We start from the raw sequence: 15,862 nt of genomic DNA, 5'->3' as shown, positions 1-15,862 counted from the left end.
TCTCCTGTATTTCTTTGAGGGTGCTATTTATGTTTTTCTTAAGGTCCTGTATCATCATCATGATAAGTTATTTTAGATCTGAATCTTGCTTTTCCGGTGTGATGTTGTGTCCAGGACTTGCTATGGTGAGAGAATTGGGTTCTGATGATGGCAAATGACCTTGGTTTGTGTTGCTTATATTCTTATGCTTGCCCCCTACCCGCAGCCATCTGGTTAACTCTAGTGCTACTTGCCCTTGCTAAATCTGACTGAAGCCTGTCCTTCCTGTGATCCTGGTTGTGTCAGAACTCCTCAGAGTCAAGCTGTCTCTGTGATCCTGTAATTCTGGAATCCTGGGATCCTGGGCTTGTTAGATCACCTGGGAGTGGGGTTTTCTCTATGTGTTGTGGGACTGGCTACAGAGCTTGCACCCAAGGTCTGCTCAGAACACTAACTCAGACAGACCGGAAGGAACCCAAGTCACTCAGATGGCGGAGTTTCTGTGTGCCTGGTCCCACTAGACCAATTAATCCCAGTGTTGGGACAGATGTTGATTCTTGCTCACCTCTGATTGTGGGTGTGTCAGAATGCCTGGAAGTGGAGCTTCCTTTGGGTATTGTGGGCCTGGCTGCAGAGCTCTGATCAATTCTTTGCCTTTTAAATGATTTTTTTCAAATGTTCCTGCATGTCAGCAGATGGACCGTGTATGTGCAGTGCCCTCAGAGACCAGAAGAGGGCACTAGATCTGGAGTTACAGGCAGTTGTGAGCCATCATATGGGTGTAAGGATTGAACCTAGTCTAGCAGCCAGTGCTCAGCTGCTGATCTGTGTTCCCAGACCCAACACACGCATTATAAGTGCAATTGGAACCCCACACTCATTGAGGAGGTTTGTCAGTGTCATATATTACTCCTTATGGAGCAGTAGAAAATACCACGACTGAGGTGAATTTTCAGGCTCACATGCTTCTCCCATTGTCCAGCTTTCATGAAGAAAAACCAGTACCTACATGACTCTTGTTAGCCGCTAAATTGGCCCTGACACACCAGTCTGGGATTTCTATGGCATTAGGGGAGTTAATAATCTATGTTTAAGGCCACACAGTTGAGTCTTCTGTTACCTGAAGCAAAACCTACTGTCAACCAATACATAACTGGGTGGCAAGCTACAAGGACAGAAGCTGGGAAGGTGTTAGCATGAACCAACCTTTGCTCCCCTTCCTCCTCTCCTCCTGACTGAGGGCCCACTGATGCCAAAACAAGTAACTTACTAATCACCTGTCTGGTACCCACCAGCATGCAAGGTGTTGAGGGGTGCAGCCAGGGAAGATGTGCAAGGTCTAAAGAGGTCTTCCTCCGGAGGAGTTCTGGCAGACAAGAGAACTAACGACAGACCAAGGATACCACCGAAATCCAGCTTGGTGAACCAATGAGCTTACTGGTGTTTCTGAGAGGAGCAGAAGTGACCCAGACAGAGCATTGCCACAGCCCATCCCAGCCTGGGCCACAGCTCACAAAAGTTGGGACCCTTCCACTCTCTGCAAAACTGGCAGCTGAAGTTTCCTACATGCTGGCTAGCTCTCATGGTGCCAGAAGGTACTAGGCAGCAAGTTGCTGGCTGTCAATCGTTCTGCCGAGCTAGGGACTCAACTAGCTACAATAATGACCTGCTAGCTATGCTTGCCGATGCAAGAGTAGCGTGACTTTATGGGAGGATCAATTGCTCTCTATTCAGATGTGAGGCCCTTTCCATAGGAAGGGGCTAAGTACTGTACTGTACTTGTATTTAAACCTGTTCAAGACTCTGTAGCTGGTGATGTCATAGGCCCTAGGAGAAAACCTACAACTGCCACTCTGCTAAAGGGACATGGTATCAAGCTGCCAAATTTATTTAGACCCACAGATTGGTCCTGTACTCAAGCCCATCAGAGAAGGTTCCTTTTTTCAATGAAGAATGGTGAATGCTGAGATTCATTAACTCATCAAAGTGCTGAGAGCAAGTGACTGTGGTACACTCGGTCCTATACAAGATATCTATATCACTCCCAAAAGGCTCAGAGAACATCCTGGAAGACGAGGCAGGAAGAGCCTAAGAGTCAGAAGTCAAGGAAAAGTGATGCAAAATAGTGTCTTAGTCCTGGCGTGGCCACGGCACTCATGGTTACATGCATACAGCTGCGCAGGGCTGGGCTGGTCACCATTTCATCATGCTCAAGGGAAGAGTCAATGAGGCCCCATCCCTCACAGAGGGACAAATGGTAGTGACTGGGTGCTGGGGTGAAATGGTAGCACCGTTTGTAATGTAGCTGCTGATAAGCTGCCTATGTTTCAGTGAGTAAACCCACACTGATGCTCATGTAAGCAATCTTAATTAAATTCAATGGAACACATACACACACACCAACCAAAGTCCCAGGGGCCATGTTGGGAAGAGAAGGGATGTCAGCAAGAGAGGGAGGTAGATAATAGACAGATGTGAAAGTGACCAAGGCTCAGTATATGCATGAACAAGTCACAGAACAACCAAGGCAGAAGGAACAGCAGAGCTTCTGAAAGCCCAGACAATGCAGCAGACACTGGACAGGAGTCTGAACCGCTGCTCCTGAGGCCATCTGCAAGACTAGCTAAGCATCCACTGCCTTCTAAGTACCTTGTCCCCCCAGTGTGTGACAGCTAAGAGTTGTAAATAATATTCTCTTTCACATCCATTCAGAATTAAATATCAAACTTCTAACTTTGGACCTGCCCAGAAACATAGTCAATACAGACCCTTCTGGACAGAAAGTCATCACCCACATCTATTTGGACCTACAATTGTTCAAATACACAGAAGTCTCTTCACACATATATCTCTGGTGCCTCAAGTATACAACTTATCTAAAATGAGTTAAAGAATTGAGTTCCATCTTCTCCAGAGCTATTTGCCACCTCTCAAGGTGGAACGGGGTGTAAAATGCACATGCCTGGTGTTCCAGCCAGACAGGCAGCTGGCTCAGGCTGATTCCCACAAAACACAATGTTCCCTCATGCGCACCTGCCCCCTTCTGTGTGCTGTGTGTTCCCACCCCACCCTCCCGAAGGCAGTTAGTTCTGTGTGCAAAGCAGCTCTTTCTCAATGCTAGCAGGCTGCTGGCTAAACATAGGTGAGGTCACGGCATGCTTGGGAGATTGCTAGGAACACTGACCTTAAGATTAACAAGATGTTTTTAGGGCACAAATGAGAAAAGCTCAGTGCCTTATAGCCCTAGTGGAATGTGGAGCCCTGGCTGTGGAGGGCCCGCCCCTCTGAGAGCTGCCAATCATTAGAATCAACAAACACCTGAGCAAGGCATGTGCTCTTATATGTAACCCGGCCAAACCAGAACCTCGTGCCCACTACCTCATCTGCTGGGTCCCTGGGACACTGTCTACCTCCCTTAATCCATCCTGGGCCACCAGTCAAGACAGCTAAAAACAACCCCATACCCCCAGAGACCACAGAATTATTCAAACTAGTCAATTCTGAACCTTCCCTACGTCAGTGACTTCCCCCCAGAAACTATGATGAAGGTTCAGAGTGCCCTTCCCCCACACCTCCTATAGACCGGGTGCTTCCCATGTCATGGCCGCCCTGTCCTGTTGGAAAGTGTCTTTGCAGCAGTGACTGTCTCGCTGGTGGTCCCCACACCTCACCCTGCTGTACTTTACAGCCGCAGGGGAGTCTGAGGAAGGAGAGCGCACAGCAACCTCATGCTTCCTCTTTCCCCCTTAATGAATGGCCTCAGTACAACCTGATTCTGCCGGTCGTCCAGCCACCTGCACACATGTCACCGTTTGCTTCCTCCGCTTGCTGCTCTAGAATGTCAGCCTTCACTGGTTTCTTACCATTGTGCCTCTCTCCATGACAACGCACACAGGCTGACTTCCCTACCCGCAGTGTTAGCAAAATGGCTTTTCAGTTCCACTATAAGCAGTGGTTTCTGTGGCTTTCTAGGCCAGTGTGAAGTACGTGTACACTTTTCCCAGGTTGCCTTTATTTTATCTGACACTAATCCAGTTTTGAATTAACTGAAGCACAAGAATGAGGAAGGGAAAAAAATATTGGGTGGTTCCTGACTCCTGAGAATGCTTTACAACAACAAAGACAAACATAATCGGTTAACCCAACTGTTGCCTGTGGAAGCACTTAGCATTTCTTCCTGAAAAAAACAAAAGAACAAAAAACCAGGCTATATCAAGCCATGCTTTCACATCTATCTGTGTGCTAAGTGTGAGGCAAAGGTTGCCAGAAAAATGTTTATGGGTTACCAGGGGCTTCGAAAGGAATCTGTGTTAGAGGTAGGGTTAGTTTGCCCCACTTTTCTGAGAAATGATCTCAACTCAGCAAGAAACAATCTAGTTCCCAGAACCATGAACTAGGTCTCAGACTGTAGGGGTAATTTCCTGTGTTCTGTATGGAAGTATCACCTGTCAATAAAAAAGCTGTTGGCCTATTAGCTGAGGCAGGAAATAGGAGGCGGGAGTTCCAGCAGGGAGAGAGGGTTCTAGGATAGATTCAGGTAGGAGAAAATTTGCCCCGATGGTGATGGAGACAGACAATGATACTGAGGAGAGGTAACCAACCACATGGTGGCCTAAGCATTTATTCATAATTAATTACATCTCAGAGTCCTTATTTCAGGAACTGGGGCATAGGTGGTAAAGCCTGTGGTTACATCAGACCCTGTAGAAATCAGGTCAGGATCCCGACCTAGGAATCACAGGACCACAATGCCCAACTTGGAGTGACTGCACTCTTTAATGGCAGAGACAGACAGCTCTCACTGCAGGAGACAAATGGACAAAGTCTGCAGTGACAAACTACAACACAACGCCCCAGCAACTGGCAGAGGCAGGGAAATGCCAAGGTCTCGCTGGCACCTCTGCTGTATTGTGATGCCATGAGCACAGCCAACTAGCAAGGTCACTTAGCATGCCTTCACCCCTGCAAGGCTAGCCTGCGCTGGTGGTTCTGGCTTCCTCTCCTCCAAACCCATCTCCCTTCAGAGGGAACATCTTGGCCTATGACCCCTATCTTGGCCTCTGTTTGTCGGACTAAAACTAATACAAGAGACCCCCAAGGATGGTCAAAGGGAGCACATGGTGGGCAGGTGGAAATTTAAGACTCACCCAAACCCCACTTTGCAGGTGAGAGAATGACACTGTGGCTGACAGGTGACATGAAGTCCCTGTCATGTGACATGATTCAGTTACTGAAGATTCCACTGGTTAACCTGGAAAACATCCTGGTGGAGGGATGTGGCAAGGCACAGTCCAGACATCTGAAAAATTCACAGTGGGGGAAATCACCCACAAAACAACCTTGCAGTCAGTGATGGCTGAGCTATTCTAATGCTCCATGTAAAATCAGCACAGGACTGAAAGCTATAAATGAACAGGAAATGGACAAGGAGAAGACCCACAAAACCTTGCTGGTGGGTACCAAGTGATCCTCTCAGGACCTGTGCCTGGATCACAGTAGGAAACTGGGATAAGACCCACCTATGGAGTTGGGTAAACCTGCCAGCCAAGATAGGAGCAGCATGCTGGTCTGGGCCCCAGTCAAGAAAGCTGGCATCCTAAAGACTCAGAGGGGACATACATGGTAGATGGATAAGAAGCTGTTGAATCCAAATACCTCCAGCAGGTGCTGTAATATATATTCTTCCTCTGACTATGGACAGATGGGGCAAAACCCGGCCTCAGAAGGGCTGAGTCCAGTAAGAGAGTCATTAATGGGCATCATGCTGACCAGTCAGAAAGAATGCATGGTGGCTGATATGCTGAATGTCTATGTCCCCAAAGGGTGACAGATAAATTCTACAGAGAACCTTAGAATGCTGACATTGGGCAGGATCCAGCAATTGAGGCTGTGTTGGGATAGCCCCTCCTAGATAAAAGGCAAACTGTTGCATTTTTCCATCCCCCAACACAAGGAGGGACAGTCAGTTAGTACAAGTTAGGTTAGGCTTGAGGCAGGGAGGCACAAGACTGGGTTGAAATCACAGTTCTCTGGTTTGCATAGGCCATGACATATGTAATTCATCTGCTTAGTGTGTATGGCCCAGCAGACCCCAGAGGACCTAGAAGTGTCCAAGGTAGAAAGGTGGATCCCCAGCAGGCCCAAGTACATGCCCAGGGACTCTGCCATTACTTCAGAGAAGGCCTTGGGAACAAAGCTTTGCTGTCTGCCATGTTGCCAGGTCTTGGTAGAGAACATACAACACCAAGGGATTCCCAGAATAAGCGGAGTTCTGTCAGCCGAGTTATCCATTTGAGTCAATAGCAGTGTATGAGCTTGGGATGGCAAAAGAAATTTGATCAAGCCTGAGCAGACCCTGAGAACACAAAGGAATCTCATGAGCAGCAGGATCCCCAGGAGCTGCAGACTCAACACAGCCAGCTGAAGGACTGGAGGTCCCAGCCTGGTGTTAGTGGTCACCCAGAAACTGATCTCAGCTGCAATGGGAACTGGGAAGGGAGACAGGAAAACTCAACAGCAGCTGGTAAGGACAGTACCCAGCTTGTCCACTTTCCCTGCAGAGAAAAGTAGTCAGAGCTTGAAGTAGGTACAATTAACCAGATAAGCAAATGCCAGGGTATCTTAAGGAGGTCATGATGAAGGCATACAAACTTATACAAATTAACATACAGAGAGACAGACAAACAGGCACACATACACACACACACATACACGCACGCACGCATGCAGACAGACAGACACACACACATGCATGCACACACACACACATGAACGCACGCACACACTCACTTGTGCAATGCAAGGGACACTGAATACAAAGTTGATAAGCAGCACTTCAGGCCCAGTGCACTCCTGCACAATGTCCCATCTGATCCTCTTCATGGGAGAGGAAGTGTGAGACTTTTAAATATGATAGCTAAAAATTCAGAATCCGTTTAGAGTCTTTCCAGAAGGATAAGAAAAACCAGATGATTTCATCAACTGGGGGTGTAGGCAAGGGTGGGAAATCACATCAAAGACTCCATGCTGTGACAAGAGAAGAGTTCCATCCTGGTGTTTCCAGCTTACTCCCACTACAAAACCTCAGTAGACAAGCTTTCAGCCTGCTATCTCAAACACATGTCAACTTCACCCCAGAGCACATCACATGGACTCAAAAATGCTGGATGATACTCATCTTAAACAACACGAGTACACCAAATACCTACACATTTCTCTTTTCTTATGTTTCTTAAATCCTTTTAAAATTAGACTTTAAAAATGTTTATATTTAGTAATTTTTTGGTCTATTATATTAATCTTGGCAATATTACCTTTTAGTAAAGTTATCTTTTAATGTTGGCTATTATGCATGAGTGTAGCCATAGGATCACACCGGCCAATGACCAACTAAAACTTGTAGATTTTCTTCAAATACTCCAAACAATAAAATGATTTTGCAGGCTACAAATAACTGTCAGTGTGGGGGAAAACAGGCCATGAATCAGGCATTATCAAAACTGTAACTGTTGGTAGTTTAAATAATCTGTTTACCTCATGTGTTTTATTAGCCCCTCTGGTGATCTTGATTATTTCAATTTATATTACTCCTGTGATCTGTGACATGTCATGGCAAATACAGACAATTAAAAACATCACATTTGGGTCACAATGGCTAGTTGATTTTAATATGATCCAAAAATTGCAAGTTTTTTCCTAATGGCTTTGCCAGGCATTACTGTCTCCTAAAGACTGCTGTCGTGCCTAGCACCCAGTCCCATCTACATCAGATCCTAAGAATGAGTCTTTCCTAGTGATGCAGGACTTTAATAATACTTAATGAATTATATGGGGGACAGTGGGGGGGGGGTAAGGGGGACTGTGAATCAAAATCTCTGAAAAGACCCATACTGCCCACTGAACCCTCTCCTCTGCAAGGCTGACTGACCAATCGGAACCTCTCCAATGGTAAAGAGATTGGAATGTTGCAGGACCAGCCCCTAACTTCAGTTTATCCTGTATGTACAATATACTTTCAGCCCCTGAAACAGCCATTCCTTGACCACTTCTGTGTCTGATCTACCATTCTGGAACTAACAGGTGAAAGCATTTGGAACATATTAACTTAACAAAACCCTAGCTTTCATCAACCAAAGACTAAGAATGCAGTCAAGGGGCATCTGAAGTCATAGCTGAGGTGTCCCAGCTCCCCCGTAACCTGCTGTCCTACCGGTCCCCATGCTGTGTTTGAAAAGTGTTTTCATTTATGACTTTGTTCTGTTATGATTGCTATGTTGGAACCTGCTATTTATGATAACCTGAATTTGTGTTCCCCGGCCACGCTCACTCATGTTTCCCTCTAGAATAAGCTACTTCTTATCCCTTGTGAGGTGAGTCTTGTGTTTTTGTGACAAGAGTTTGTTCCTGATTAAAAAACCAAAAAATCAAAAAACAAAGAAAAAAAAAAACCCTTGAAGAAACAAAGAATACAGGGACCATAGCTTAAGAAAATAAGGCCACACCTGAAAATCCATGACCAGCATTGGACCAAATGGAAACAACATCAAAGCTTTCCCATTATGATCAGGAAAATGACAGGGCGTCCACTCTCACCCAACACAGCACTTAAAGCCTTTGCTATAGCTGTCAAGCAAGAGAGGAGAATGAAGGGTTAAAAACAGGACTGGAAGAAGTAAGACATCCCTATTTATAGACAATGGGATGCTTTACATAAGAGACCTAAAGGCTCCATCCATTTGTAAAGCCTGGCAGGCTAAGGAGTCTGTCTCTTCTATTCCTCATGCCTGGTGACCTTTAGTCTGATTGCTGCATGCCAGGCAATTAAGAGTGTGGCATGTGGCAGAGCTAAATTGGGTGGCACAGACTGCATTATACACAGTGAACTAAGTTACCATGCTGCAGATGTTGGCTTTCTAATTACATGAACTTGTAATTCACCTCGGAAGACAAGCGGTCCCAGTGGCATTGATCTTGTGGCCACACACGGTGACATGATGCCCACCCTGCCTTTTCACCTAAGGGTGAGCTTTTCATTTCCCAGGGCCAGGACTAGATCTACCTGCCAGGGTGTTAGGGTGGCCTGGGTGGAGGCAAGTGCCTCCCACTACCCTCCCAGGAGACAGCATCACTGCCCTCTCTGCCTTCCACAGTCAAAGCAAGGGCTTGGCTTCCTGAACTGCTGTTAGTCATGTGGTCCTCTGCAGCCACAATGCCTGAGCATATTTTCTCTGTTACACTTCAGAGAAGTGCCATCTGAGGAGGCAGAGGGGCAGCGAAGATCACACGGACCAAAGCACAGCAGTCTGCTACATGGTCACCTCTGCTGTCTGAGATGTGGTCTGTCTGCTTGAGAATTAGAAGCATCCTTGAATCCATATGCTTCCATTTTCTCTCCTCCCCTCTCTCCTTGAGAGTCCCTCTCAATTTAACTCTCATTTGCCAGGAATGGTCAACTCCAGCATATAAAAGAGATATATTGGTTTACATTTTTTTTATTTAAAGATTTATTTATTATTATAAATGAGTACACTGTAGCTGTCTTCAGACCACCAGAAGAGGGCGTCAGATTTCATTACGGGTGGTTGTGAGCCACCATGTGGTTGCTGGGATTTTAACTCATGACCTTTGGAAGAGCAGTCGGTGCTCTTACCCACTGAGCCATCTCACCAACCCCTGGTTTACATTTTTGCTGTTCCATTTCTATCAGAGATCTTAAATCACTGATGGATGAGCTGTCTGGACCTCACACCTCCTCACACTCCCTTGTGGCTGGCAGCATGCACGAGCCTGAGATTCCTGTCTCACTCTCTTTTGTACGTTCCACATATATGATTAGCTTTTGGCTGACCACTGTATACGTGCAGATATTCATGCCACAACCTAAGCTTGCTCAGGCCAGGGGAATAATCCTCTGTCTCTATGGGCCAGGATCCAGTATGGCTACTTCTAATACAAATACTATCTGTTATCTGTCAAGAAACTGAGTGTGTAAAACTAGAATGTACATTGAATTTCTAAGGAGACTCAGTGAAATGCTGTGTGGACCGTGCAATTCTCACAGGACCAGGATCCTCTCCTTCTACTGTGTATAATCTTTCCTCCTTTCAGGCCCCAACACACACCAAGTTTGTGCCTACGTGCATGCGTATCTCAACTAAAATAAGATATGCATGATGAGGTATATATGCAAAGTGGTGTATAAGTTTTTGAATGATAACACTTATAGAAATTGTTTCAAAACTTTTATAGTCAGTAAGGGAATAGACAGTAAGGGGATAGTGTAAATTTGCCTCTCAGGTTCCAAGCCATTGAAATAAATAAAAGATCCATATTTCAAATAGCTGAATAATATTGCTGAGCTACAGGTGACGAACAACCTCCAGTTAGAGAGCAAGAGATTAAAGGCTATCAGTTTAAATGAAGAAACTACCCACTAAAAACATGCTAAGGGCTGTGCTGGTCAGCAGGCATGGCTAATGAGACATAACAGGTTGAAGGAGGTCCTATCCAAGAAACACACATGGCATCCAAACCAGGGAGCAGAAGATAGTCCTGCCTCTCAAAATAAAAACAGCAGATACCAATCAAATCTGGTCTTAGGAGGCCAACAAACTGACAGCCGAGCCTGCACCTCCCACCCCTCCACCTGCAGCCATAAATGACGGGCTCCTGGGTGCAGCCACTACTACCATCCTAAAGGGGTCCAGATGGTCAACAGGAGCACAAATCTGCATGGCTGCTGGGAGCCCTGGCTCTGAACCCTGGACTTCTCCACTGGGGGTGTACGTGTGGCCGCCTTGAAGATCAATCTAGTATATCATTCTGATAACAGAGAAGGAGTCACCATCCCTTCTGAAGTTGTTATGGCAACCACCAGGGTGGTCTTGATTCCTGTTTACCAGCTTGCTCCTTTTGACTTGCTCAGCCAGCTTTTTTATACCACACAGGATGACTTGCCCACGGCCAGCATCATCCGCAGTGAGCTGGGTCCTTCCGCATCAATCATCAATCAAGGAAAAAGCCCTACAGGCTTACCACAGGCCAGAATGATGGGGGCATACTTTCAATTGAGGTTCCCTCTTCCAAAATGACTCCAGCTTATGTCAGGTTGACATAAAGCTTCCCAGAACCATTCCCAACACTTTCCCTTGAGCCTTTCCTGCAATGTCCCTGGACGCAGAGATTCAGTACACCATGTGTCTGCATCCACACTACAGTCACTTCAGAGTCCCTAACTATTGTCTGTGTCCAGCATCCCCCCATCTATGACAGCCAGGACAGATAAGCACAATGCACTTGTGCAGGCTGGCATGGAAACACTGGACATCTCAGTCAGGGACCTAGAGACTGTGCATGAGCCCACCCTTTAAGTCTATACAAGCAGCATCCATTCATCCTCACACCTCCGTTCCAAGCACAGCAGCGTGTGTAAACCCCAGGATAAGCATGCTCTGATGGCTTCATCATCTGCTCATGGCTACATCAGGGACTGGGTGGGCTGAGTTCCTTTCACTGAGAGCTGGTAACACGGGGAGCTACTGGCTTTGAAAATGCCAAGCAGACAGAGCATTGCTGAGAGGGTGGCCAAGAGCAGCTGTCAACACTAGCTGCTGACAGCTGCTAGGAGCTCAGACTGCTAAGGCTGAGCGGCGAGAGCCACTGACAAGTGAAACTCAAGGCTGGAACAACTAAAGAATACAGACTTGGCGTTTTCAAGATTTCGGCCCAATTTAAGCAAAGGAACAGCGGCTGACTGATGACATTTAAACTTGTCTATTCTGCATTCGGGATTGCATATGAACTCCTGTACTATTCCACCCTGCCATACAGAACATTTGGATGGAGAGCCACACTGCCAGATGCTTTTAAACTGTCTAAACATCCTACTGAGGCTAGAAAACTGTCTTATTTCAAATGACTTAGGAATAATTCTAGAAAATCATGCATAGACAACTGGACAGGTCACATGACTATTCTAAACAGTTGGGACCAAAACTCAGATTTCCTCAACACAATACTGAACGCCTTCCTGAAAATGAGTAAACATTTGGAAGTCACTAAGCAGGAATCAATGGACATAATATATGATAATATTTTTGTGATATACAATGTGATCAAATGATACATGCTATATAAGTACACACACATGCACACACACACACACATGCATACATACACAGGCATGCACACTCAAGCACACACAATTAGCAGACAATGTCCCTGGCATTTAGCATGCATTCACATCTCCAGTCCTCTTATTAGAAATGAATTGCTATGGTCCATCTTTAAGCAGGAGGTGTTCAGAGTTCATCAGTCTCAGATGTTAGTGGGGAAGGGATGGGCACAATCACTCACACACACACACACACACACACACACAGCACCCCCTCCCTCAGTTGTTAGGCTCTGCTTGTTTCAGAACTCTAGAGAGCTGGGAAGTCACAGGCTGTATGCTTCTGTGACTGAGGTCCACAATCAACAATGGCAGCAGCCTAAGGCTTCAAAGTATTCTTCAGCTATGGAGGGGAACAAGCATCAGTCTGTGGGGAAAAGGACAGAAATCTCCAGAGACTTTAAAAACCACTGTGCCATATCAACAGCCAGCTATTTTGTCTTTTTTCTATACATTCCTTTCTTCGGAGTATGTTAAAAAACTGTGCTGAATATACATACATACATATGTTCATTCAGGTTTCTCATTCTTTCCCCTACTTTAGAGACTGCAGGGTTCACTTCACTTCTTTCACCTTCCTTTCCTGGGTATTCTGACTTCTGGTCAGCTGCCTTGTGCTCCCAGGATCTCCACCCACCGTGGCCAGCCCTGCCTCCTTCCTAACCCTGACTCTGTCACTGATGGTTCCAGTGTTAGCTGTAGGGCTTTTGCAGACATCTTTAGTGAGTTCTGAAAGGCCTTTCAGATTCCTGTTTTTGAAAGTGTTTCTTACATTCCTGTTTTTCTGAGACTTTATCAATTATTAATTCTATCACTATAGGAGCATTACTAGATGCATCCTAGATAAATCATCACAGAAATTCAAAACACTGTGTTGCCTATTCTGTTAGTATCGCAGATCTCTAAGATGTGCTGATCTCTAAGCACAGTCTAGCTCCCAGGCTTCTGAAGTACATGGTGCTTAACACCACATATTTCTCTTCTGCACGAATGAAATCAAGTACAGGGGATGATTGTACCAGGAGGCCTCAGGATCTGACTGACTGAAGGTGCACAGCCAGAATGTTTCCTTCCATCACTGGGGAGTTTTGCAATCAGCGGATGATCCTTTGATTACATTTAGATACAGGATGGATGGCCTGCTAGCTGGGACTGCCTGACAAGGAGTGGGCACAGAAAAATTGGAAGAAAAAGTCCCACAGCATGCCCAACCTTTTGACTCTGTGACACAACACTGTCATATACAAAGGTCATACTTAAGAACTATACAGTTTAATTATAGGGGTGGGGGACAGTAGTGAAAGCTCTGAGGTTAAGAGCATTGGCTGCTCTTGCAGTGGATCTGATTTCAGTTCCCAGCACCCACATGACAGCTCACAACCATTTGCCAGGAGATCTGACACCCTCTTCTGACTTCTGAGGGACTGCGTGCTCATAGTACACATATACACATGCAGGCCAACACCCATACACACAAAATAAAATCTTGTTTTAAAAAAATCTCATGGGAGAAAAAGAATAGAACTGTTTAATAAGACATAAACTAGAGAGTCATAGTATGTGCTTCACACAAACATAAAATGAATATATCCAGTCACAGTTTTTCTCTTTTAACATCCCAAAACAATGGTTAAACTCAAAGACCTTTAATTATTATCAATATATTAAAATACACTGATAGTAACTATTCAAAGACACTAACATCTTTTATGCTATCCTATTTTCAATTACATTTCTAGATCATTGTCTTGCTGCATTTGAAAAGCCGTAAAGCTAAAGGCACTCCTACCAAGAAGGTTGACTCGTGGGCTGAAAGGGCCTCTGCAGCATCGCCGCCGCAGCTCAGGTGTCAGCAGGAACAGCAAGCGGGATCAGAACTAAATGGAAAATAAAGAAAGTAATTAAATAACGGTAGCTGAGATGGTCTCAAGCTTTCACCTCAGCCTCAACTTCAAAGTTTACAACTCAACAATTTCACGGAGAGAGCCCTAGTCCCAGAACTTTTTTTTTTTTTAAAATTAGCTTAAGGAAAGATCTAATGCAGTACTTAAAGCCTTATGCAACCCAGCTCCCTATTCTGGAATAAACTCTAGAAATAACTTCAAGGATTCATAGTTCATAAAAGCTGAAGGACAGAAAAATAGTCAGTTGTAGCTAAGTACTTTCAACTAAGTAGTTTGATTTGTTCCCCAACAGTAAGACATGTCTGCAGGCGCTGTTGCTACCTTTCAGAACCTGTCCAATAGTATCGACCACTCACACAAGGACTGTTCATTTTTCCCAACAATATTTGTATTTAATTAGAATCTTGTTAACCATGTTATAGACATTTTTGATAGTGAGAAAATATGGAGATAAAGACAAGCTATTCTGTTAGACCAAACACATCAAAACTGGTGAGGGATGACTTCTCAGTAAAGAATTGGGATGAGAAACATACAGGGACATTGTTGCAAAGTCAGCGAGCTCAAGACATGGAGAACAAAGCAGCTTAGAAGACAGATAAACTGCTTCTCAGTGGTCACCAGTGGCAGAGGCTAAACCTGGGAAGAGCAGTCCAGGTTTGCCCACGCAGGGCTACCCTTGTAGGTTCTGAAACAACGAAAAGCAACACCAAGTCTTTCAACCAATTATCTGAACATGCCTAAGCTACAGCAGTTCAAGTGACTTTGAGAATCAATGCAGTGAAGATAGCCACCATCCTTTTAAAAGCATCTTTTAAAGTCAGCTCCATAGCTTGCTATTGATGTTGAAGAGTGAAAGAGAAATGCAGGGGAATGGCTCGGAGGTTAGGAACACCTGCCTACTGCCCCTACAGAGGGCCTGAGTTCAGTTCCCATCAGACAGGACAGGCAGCTCACAACCACCTCTAACTTACACACCAATACACATGCATATATAAAATTTAAAATAAAATAACCCTTTAAAAAAGATATCCTTTTTAAAAAAATTAATCTGTGTATTTCAACTTATTTACAAATACAGAAAACTCTCCTTGGGTTTAGGTTATCCAGGATTCATTTCACCTGCACTAGTCCAGCTCGTTCTGACTCGATGGTTTTAAGAGGTCTGAATGAGCAGTCTCACTTGGTCCCCAGCGGGTGGCATTGTTTGGGGAGAATATGGTACCTTTAGGAAGTGGAACCTTGCTGTAGGAAGCACATCACAAAAATCCTTGCTTCCCATGTAGGGTTGAGATACGATCTCTCGATCTCTCGGCTTCCTGCAACTGCACCTGCATCATTCATGCCTTCTCCACCAGAAGGCACTCTATGCCTCTGGAATAGTACCAAAGAAATCTTTACAGTGAGATTTTGGTTTCTTTAAAAACAAAACAAAACAAAACAAACAAAAACAACAACAAAAAACCCAGTTATGTTATGTGAACATGTTTTTATTTCATCCTAGGTGAGGGATATGGGACTGCTGCAGTTTGTCCACAGCCATTAACTGTGTCTCGTGCTCTAGGAGGGGAGGACTTTTGCCAGCTGCAGAGAGTTTAATTCTGAGAGCTTTGAAGATTGAATAAATGCCAGAGCCCTGGGAGGGACAAGAATAAGAGGAGGAGGGGATACAGAAGGAAGAAAGAGGAGGAAGGGGAGGAGAAGGAGGAAGAAGGGGAGAAGGAGGAGGAGGGGGAGGAGAAAGAGGAGGGGAAAGAGGAAGAAGAGGAGGGGGAGGAGGAGGAGAAGGAGGAGGAGGGAGAAGGGG

At 45.2% G+C, this 15,862-nt stretch overlaps 1 protein-coding gene and 1 long non-coding RNA gene across 4 annotated transcripts in view; one reads left to right on the top strand and one right to left on the bottom strand.

Annotated features, from left to right (window-relative positions):
* Positions 1-14,065, top strand: part of LOC116068768 — a 43,449-nt gene extending 29,384 nt beyond the window's left edge. The window contains exon 3 of the long non-coding RNA XR_004109682.1: positions 13,891-14,065. This is a non-coding gene — a long non-coding RNA (uncharacterized LOC116068768). The remainder of the gene's footprint in view (positions 1-13,890) is intronic.
* Positions 1-15,862, bottom strand: part of Wasf3 (WASP family member 3) — a 99,590-nt gene that overhangs the window by 37,446 nt on the left and 46,282 nt on the right. For all 3 annotated transcript variants that reach the window (XM_031338745.1, XM_031338746.1, XM_031338747.1), the window contains exon 2: positions 13,941-14,028. The gene's annotated coding sequence lies outside the window, so the exon portion shown is untranslated. The remainder of the gene's footprint in view (positions 1-13,940; positions 14,029-15,862) is intronic.

This window comes from Mastomys coucha, unplaced genomic scaffold (genome assembly GCF_008632895.1).
Source record: "Mastomys coucha isolate ucsf_1 unplaced genomic scaffold, UCSF_Mcou_1 pScaffold22, whole genome shotgun sequence".
Taxonomy (NCBI): Eukaryota; Metazoa; Chordata; class Mammalia; order Rodentia; family Muridae; genus Mastomys; species Mastomys coucha.
Note: the sequence above shows the minus strand (reverse complement) of the source record. Positions and strands in the feature narration are given on the sequence as shown.